The sequence below is a fragment of the Berghia stephanieae genome, chromosome 15 (assembly GCF_034508935.2).
Source record: "Berghia stephanieae isolate SIO BIC M18660-M18661 chromosome 15, UCSD_Bste_1.3, whole genome shotgun sequence".
Lineage (NCBI taxonomy): Eukaryota > Metazoa > Mollusca > Gastropoda > Nudibranchia > Aeolidiidae > Berghia > Berghia stephanieae.
The window spans coordinates 6,669,011-6,676,719 of NC_088374.1; the positions used below are offsets into that span (position 1 = coordinate 6,669,011).

At 40.0% G+C, this 7,709-nt stretch overlaps 1 protein-coding gene across 1 annotated transcript in view; it reads left to right on the forward strand.

The window, feature by feature from the left end:
- The window catches only part of LOC144960867 (cytoplasmic aconitate hydratase-like), a gene marked incomplete in the record, with an annotated part of 57,432 nt that overhangs the window by 12,155 nt on the left and 37,568 nt on the right, over positions 1-7,709 (forward strand).

Sequence of the window (7,709 nt, forward strand, 5' to 3'; positions counted from 1 at the left end):
TGCTTTGTTTATTTTAGCTTTTTTTAGCAACTTTTTTATTTATGGGGCCGATTTTCTTGATTTTTATGTCATTGTTTATATCTCAATGAGACGAGATCAGTGATATACTTTGTTTGTTTCAAATGTACCTAGAACATAATTTGGCTTTTTTACCTCAACCATGCCTGGATAATTTATTCAACAACGTGGTGATTGTGACGCCACTATGCGATCAGCGTCTTCCACTGTTTAGCGATGACTCAATGTATTGTTGACGGCTGTTGACACGTGAGCTGTCAGAACAACCAACCGTTGAAGGGTCAAGATTCTCAATAGCCAATCGCTCTTCGATCAAAAAACTTAAGAACTCACGAGAACAAAAGTTTGAAATGTGGTGATGGACGGACGGACCTATGAAATCATTTCTGGGCGGAGTTTAGTCATGAGTGACCGTAGAAAACGAAAAGGCGACTGCAGATATCAAAGGGTAGGGTTATATCATCAAAGGATTGACATGACCATATAGGGAACTCATTATCTACTCCCCCAAAAATAATCTGAACACGAGAGGGTTAATACCATGCCATTTCTTTATTCATATACAATCAGACACAAGGTTGAGCTAGAAAGGGGGTGTTGTGTGTGTGTGTGTGTGGGAGGGGGGGGGGGGGTTTGGATCTGACATTAGATCCTGGAACAGCCATTTCAGATAGATGTTCTTCAAATTTTTGTAATATAATTTAACTTTATAAATACTAATTTTATTTCACCATGCAGCGTCTCAATCAGGACTCTTGAAGATGTCATTGTTATCTCTAATACATACAAATAAAGTTTGGAGTTTTTAATAAGAGTTTATAGATTTAGGTGAAAAAATTAACTCTAGACCTCAAATTCAAAGTAATTTTACATTACTTAATGCCTGAAAACGAATTCAATTAACGTCATTTGTATTCCCCAGAAAGAAAAAAATAAAGATAGCGCCCAAGCCCAAGATCAGTGAAACTGTCTTATTGTCATATTTCCCCATTCATTTTGACTGTAACAGCCTGTTACATACTACTCTACCCCCTTCCTCTATTATCTTCAGAATCCCCCCCCCCCCCCCCCCCCCCCCTATTGCACCCCTCTCCTTCCAATTTCAGCTCACGAAAAATGCCGTGAAAAGTGAAAATTCACCATTCACATCTCGCCTCGCCTAAATAAATAAGAAAATGTCCAAAATCGACCCCCCCCCCCCCCCCCCCCCCCCCCCCCCCCCCCCCCTTGTGATTCTTTTGTCAAATTGCGCAACACAACAATCAACACTCAACACGCCCTTCCTTCCCCCCTTCTACTTCTAACTTCTATTCCGAACGATTTTTAAGAAGAGAGATGAAAGAGAATAAATCTAGATAGGTCTTCTTATGAATGTATTCTCCACTGAGAAAATCTATGCAAATTATTATTATTATTATTATCATGAAATAAATGGTAGGCAAACGATCGATTTTTTTTTCCTGGGGTCAAAGGTCTTCGCTCATGAAGGAGTGTACAATGGTCACGTACAGAAATCAGCATCAGCAGACGAAATAATAAAGAGCGACTTGTGTCGGAGACAAAAATTGGGATATTGAATTCAAAATCATACAGTACAGGATCTGTCTTAAATGAATAGGCAAACATAATGACATTATAATATCAATTTATTAAAATAAGAAGTAACCAGAAGTATAAAGAATCTTTTAGTTTCAGAACACAAACCTGTCTGGGCCGCCATTGCGAATGCTATCTCAAATCATCACAATAAAATCACGTGACGAAAGATTGTGTCAGTAACGTGGGGGTTGTGGGAAATGGTTGTTAGCAATAAAATAGGAAATAAAAAATAGATCTACTGGCAACAAAGCGAAGAAAAAAAGGTTTTAATTAAATAAAACACGAATTTTCCAGAAAAATAATAAACTTTAAAACACAGTAAATTCACCGTCAAATGATTACAATACATTAGAAATAGATACTTTATCTTGTTCTAAAAATAGAATAAGCCTGTCCTAGGCTTGTATTAATATCGGGAAAACTGGATCTTATTTCACTCTCCTAAGCAACGGGCAGCAGCAGGTGGTGAGATCAATATAATTATGTATTATTGATATATTACTGCATCATTATCGAGACTTCGTCATTTCTCCATTATACTGTACATTTACGCCATAATCTGTGCGGGGTAGATGCGTTCAATAAACAAACGTTTTATTTCACCGTCACGTGTTGGCAACTGTTACACAATAATAACAATTATAATAAATAATATTATATAGAGCTTTTATATGGAGCAATATGCACTAAACGTGCTCAAAGTGCTTTACAAAGGATCCCTGGCCAAGAGCAACACTTAACATATAAGACGAGATATGAGGCCTGTTAGGCGATATTACATTTTTTTTTTTTGGACAGAGACAACGCTGTAAACGGCTAGTTACTCATTTTATACTTGAGTACGATGATAAAATGTGAGTAAAGAGCTTTTTCAAAGGACTCAACCATGCGCCGAGCGAGGATCGAACCCAGGACCTTCCGATCCGAAAGCGAGTGCCATACCACAAGACCACAAAGCCGCGCAAAAAAAAAAAAAAATGATTGTTATAATCCACCCAATCGCAGTTTATTTTCTGAAGCGTAGCCATCATTAACATATAGATAGTTCGAATATGACGTCACTCAGGTCTTTGTTATTGTTTTTTGCCATCCGCGTTTATGAGTAATGCTCACTGAACTGTAATTAACCCGACTATAAACGTTTATGGATACACACAGTTTTGTGTGTTGGTCCGTTATACTTCCGGATGGCAATGTTGTGAGCTTCTTAGCCAATCGCATACTATCTATAGCCTGACAGGAGAACCTGGACAATGGGATCACTTGTTTCCATGAGCACTACTAACGACAACTCACTGGGCGGTGCAAAAACCAAATAATGACGTCAAACTGCCAGTCTTTTGCCACAAAAGAAAACAAATCGTGAGTTGTATTCAATAGTTCAACCAATGAAATAACTTGTTTCCATGAGCTCTACTAACGATAACTCACTAGGCGGTGCAAAAACCAAATAATGACGTCAAAATGCCGGTCCTTTTGGATTTCAGTGTCAGGCTATAGATAGAATGCGCTTGGCCAAGGAGTTCACAACATTGCCATCCGGAAGTATAACGGACCAACACACAAACTCTGTGTAACCATGAACTTTTATAGTCTGGTTAATACAGTTTAATGAGAACAACTCACAAACGCGGATGGCAAAAACAATAACAAAGGCCTGAGTGACGTCATCTGCATACTATCTATAACATAACGATGGCTACGGTTCTAGTGTCAGGCTATAGATAGTATGCAGATGACGTCACTCAGGTCTTTGTTATTGTTTTTTTTTTGCCATCCTTGTTTATGAGCAATGCTCACTGAACTGTATTAACCCGACTATAAACGTTCATGGATACACACCGTTTTGTGTGTTGGTCCGTTTTTACTTCCGGATGGCAATGTTATGAGCTTCTTAGCCAAGCGCATACTCAATATGTTAAAGATGGCTACGAAAAGACTGGCATTTTGACGTCATTTTTTGGTCAGTGGCAGGCTATAACTTTACGATGGCTTCGCCTGAAGCCTCCAGTCAACCTATAGATAGAATGAAGTTGACGTCACTCGGGTCTTTGTTATTGTTTTTCGCTATCCACGTTTATGAGTAATCCTCACTAAACTGCATTATCCAGACTATAAAAGTTCATGGGTTACACATTTTTGTGTGTTGATCCGTTATACTTCCGGATGGCAGTGTTGTAAGCTTCTTAGCCAAGCGCATAGGGTACTGTCTATAGACTGTGTTATTCTTATGGACAACTGCAGCTATGTGCTCTAGTGGTATGACACTCGCTTTCGGATCGGAAGGTCCTGGGTTCCGGCCTCGCTCGGCTCAAAGTTGAGTCCTTGGAGAAGGCCCTTTACTCACATTCTCTCACCGTACTCAGGTGTAAAATGAGTGCCTGGCCGTTAACAGAGTTGTCTCTGTCCGAAAAAAATTGTAACATCGCCTAACAGGCGTCATGTCCCGTCCAAAACGTAAACTGTTGCTGTTGGCCAGGGGCCCCCTTGTAAAGCGCTTTGAGCACAGTTAGTGGATATTGCGCTTTATAAAAGCTCAATTTTTAAATAACCAGATACTCTACATCTTCTCAACCAGTGTAGATGGTCTCTGCATGCCACCATACGTGCAGCCACTATGTGGTCTAGTAGTATGACATTCGCTTTCGGATCGGAAGGTCCTGGGTTCGAACTGCGCTCGGCGCATAGTTGAGTCCTTGTAAAGGGCACTTTACTCACATTCTTTCACCGTAATGACGTGTTACATGAATACATAGCCTTTAACAGTGTTTGTTGTGTATTTTCAACGGGAGTAATCGAGAGAACGATTACTACGGAGAGAGCAGGTTCGGACTTTTTGGTGACTGTCAAAGAGGAAGCATCATGTTTTATTTGTAATCAATCTTGCCTGTAAATAAAGTGTTTAAAAGTATCTTTGGAGACCCAGTTCAATTTATTGACTAACAGTCTTGTCTCTGTTGAAAAAAAAATGTTATATCTCCTGACAGGTGTCATGTCTCGTTCTATAATATCACGTGTTGCTGTTTTGTCAGAGTAAAGCGCTTTGAGCATGTTTAGTGGATATTGCGCTATATAAAAGCTCTAGTTTAAAGAAGAATCAACTTTGTGAAAATCAACACAACTAAATGTTTAGAATTAACGTTTCTTTTCTATTGAAAATATATAATATATGATATGATTTGAAGTGGACACATTTAAAGGTCTCTCTCTCTCTCTCTCTCTCCCCTCTCTCTCTCTATCTCACTCTCTCTCTCTTTCTCTCTCTCTCTCTCTCTCTCTCTACCCTGTCTTCTCTCTCTCTCTCTCTCTCTCTATCCTGTCTTCTCTCTCTCTCTCTCTCTCTCTCTCTCTCTCTCTCTCCCTCTCTCTCCCTCTCTCCCTCTCTCTCTTCCACTCTCTCTCTCTTCTCTCTCCCCTCTCTCTCTCTCTCTCTCTCCTCTATCTCCTCTCTCTCTCTCTCCTCTCTCTCTCTACTCCCTCTTCTCTCTATTCTCTTTCGTTCTTCTCTCTCTTTCTCTCTCTCTCTCTATCTCTCTCTCTATCTCTCTCTCTCTCTCCCTCTCTATATATATCCTGTCTTCTCTCTCTCCCTCTCTCTCTCTCCCTCTCTCTCTCTATCCTGTCTTCTCTCTCTCTCTCTCTCTCTTTCTCTCTCTCTCTATCTATCTCTCTCTCTCTCTCTCTCTCTCTCTCTCTCTCTCTCTTTCTCTAACGAGCCTTTTTTCAAGGGCTCAACTATGCGAGGGTCGAACCCAGGACCTTCCCGATCCGAAAGGAAGTGTCATAACCAACAAGACCACCTAGACGCACATATTATTGAACTTGAGTCTCATTGAAATGGTGAGCAGTAAATTGAATTCAATAGTCTGATTCACGTCGCCCAACAACGGCGGCCATCGTTGCTCTAAACAAAGAAAATTGGTACTTTTTATTCTTCATGCTGGCTAGAACTTTTCATATGTCTTGTGATCAGAATGTGTAAAAAGTCAAAACATGATCAGATTTTAATGGGTTTTTTCCCCTCTGGATACGCTTTTATGCTCGTCGGAGAAATATTTCATAAGGGCGTCCGCCATTGTTCCGTTAGTTTAGAGCCAGTTACTAAGTTACCATGCGTGATTACGAGGGAAGTGACGTCACGACTGTTGAAGCGTATAGACAGTATGGGCTTGGCTAGAACCTCACAACATTGCCATCCGGAATTTATAACGGACCAATACACAAAATTGTGTGTAATCGTTTAACATTTAGGGTCTTGAAATACAGTTAAGTGATGACTTGCTCAAAAACGTGGATGGCCAAAAAAAAAAAAAAAAAAAAAAAAAGAAGAATAACAAAGACTCCATTTGACGTCAACTTCGTTCTATCTAAGATAGTTCGAAATGACGTACTCAGGTCTTTGTTATTGTTTTTTGCCATCCGCGTTTATGATTAATGCTCACTGAACTGTATTAACCCGACTATAAACGTTCATGGATACACAGGTTTTGTGTGTTGGCCCGTTATACTTCCGGATGGCAATGTTATGAGCTTCTTACCAAGCGCATACTATCTATATAAAAGTGATAAGGAGTGACAACGGTTGAATATAAAGAAACATTATTATTATTATATGTCTTTGCGCCACGACATCATAAAGATATCGTCGCCTAGGCATTCCACGAAGGAATATAGATAACCATCAAACAAGATGTCTGATGTCAACAGGAATCGCCCATGTTGTCCAAGTGAGCACTTTGGGGGGTTTAAAATAATCTTGCCAAGGAAAAAAAACAAAGTTGTCTGATGCGGGGCTTGAACCGTGCCATCGTTAAGTTTATAGCCTGACACTGAAACCCAAAAAGACTGGCATTTGACGTCATTATTTGTTTTTTGCACCGGCCTAGTGAGTTGTCATTAATAGTGCTCATGGTAACAAGTGATCCCATTGGTTGAACTATTGAATACAACTCACGATTTGTTTTCTTTTGTGGCAAAAGACAGGCTTTTTGACGTCATTTTTTGGTCAGTGTCAGGCCATAACTTTACAAAGGCCACGCTCGAAACCCCGGTCATCCAGATCACATGCAATGCCTTAACCACTCGGCCACTTCGCCCCAATACGATCCAATAGTCTGATGTTCACGCCGCCCGGCAACCGTCGCCATCTTGGTTCTAAACAAAGAAAATCAAATTTCTTTTTATTTTTCATGCTGGCTAGAAAATTTTCATATGTCTTGTGATCAGAATGTGAAAAAGTCAAAAAAAATGATCAAATTTAAAGTGTTTTTTTCCCCTCTGGATACCCTTAATTCTTGCCGGAGAAATATTTCATAAAGGGCGTCCGCCATTGTTCCGATAGTTTAGAGCCAGTGTTACTAAGTTACCATGCGTCATTAGGAAGGAAGTGACGTACGACTGTTGAAGAGTATTGAAGATACAGATTTGTAAAAGTTATATAAACAGGCCAGACAAAGCAAAACGTTACGGTCTTGCTTCGTACCAGAAAGGTACCGAGTTCGATCACCGGCCACTGCGCTGTGTGGGCCTAACCCTCTCCTTACCACCATTTTCAAAATTTTCCCCCAAAACTTCACACCCACCCAACACTAAAACAGACAATTATCTTACTCCAAACAGAAAAGCGACAAGAACGTTCTATACATAAAATTGTTCGACAATATGGACTCTAAGACAGAATGTCAAGTTATATAGTTATAGCAACAAGAATGAAATCTGGATGGTAAAAGTGGGCGGTTGCATCGTAACAAATGTGACGATTTTCCAATATGTGGTAACGAGAGGGTTAAGGCAAGTCACTTCTCCCTAGCTCAATTTGTGGCGGGCGTGCGGGTAACGCCTGGGTTAATCCAGTCTTCCCTTGGAATATGCCCAGAGAAAAATTTCCCCTATGGGATGAAATAAGGGGAATTATATTTAATTTATTTATTTATTTTATATTGTACAAGTAGGAAAAAACGTCCGAAAAAAGATTTACCTGCCTCGACCTCGAGACCCATGATCGTGAGCATCAAGTTGAACGGTGCGTGCACGAGTGTGATAATGAATATAGATAGTATGCGCTTTCTAAAACTCATACTTGCCATCCGGAA